Source organism: Buceros rhinoceros, unplaced genomic scaffold (genome assembly GCF_000710305.1).
Source record: "Buceros rhinoceros silvestris isolate BGI_N320 unplaced genomic scaffold, ASM71030v1 scaffold31941, whole genome shotgun sequence".
Lineage (NCBI taxonomy): Eukaryota > Metazoa > Chordata > Aves > Bucerotiformes > Bucerotidae > Buceros > Buceros rhinoceros.
Window position 1 is genome coordinate 2,121 of NW_010394156.1, and position 288 is coordinate 2,408.

The following is a 288-nucleotide window of genomic DNA, read 5'->3' on the forward strand; positions in this document are numbered from 1 at the left end:
TCCAGGGACCCTCCAACAGCGGGACCGCCCCATGGCGGGGAAGCTCATCGGAAGTGACTGAGCAGTTCTCACAGGGAGCAGGGCGGGGCTCTGGTGTGGAACCCCCTCTGCTCTGCTGCTGAGGGGGGGTTATGGGGTCCCCCCCTCCCACTTGCACCTCCTCTGGGCTTTTCAGCAGCTTGAAGGTCTGGGGGGCTTCACCGTGGTAGGACAAGCATGGAGGAGAACTGGTGGCATCAACAACTGTGTCCGCAGACTCCATCATCCCCGAACCGGCTCGTCTGCGGT

At 63.2% G+C, this 288-nt stretch overlaps 1 protein-coding gene across 1 annotated transcript in view; it reads left to right on the top strand.

The window, feature by feature from the left end:
• The window catches only part of LOC104501359 (scavenger receptor cysteine-rich domain-containing group B protein-like), a gene marked incomplete at its 3' end in the record, with an annotated part of 4,831 nt that overhangs the window by 1,866 nt on the left and 2,677 nt on the right, over positions 1 to 288 (top strand). The gene's annotated exons all lie outside the window — the stretch shown is intronic.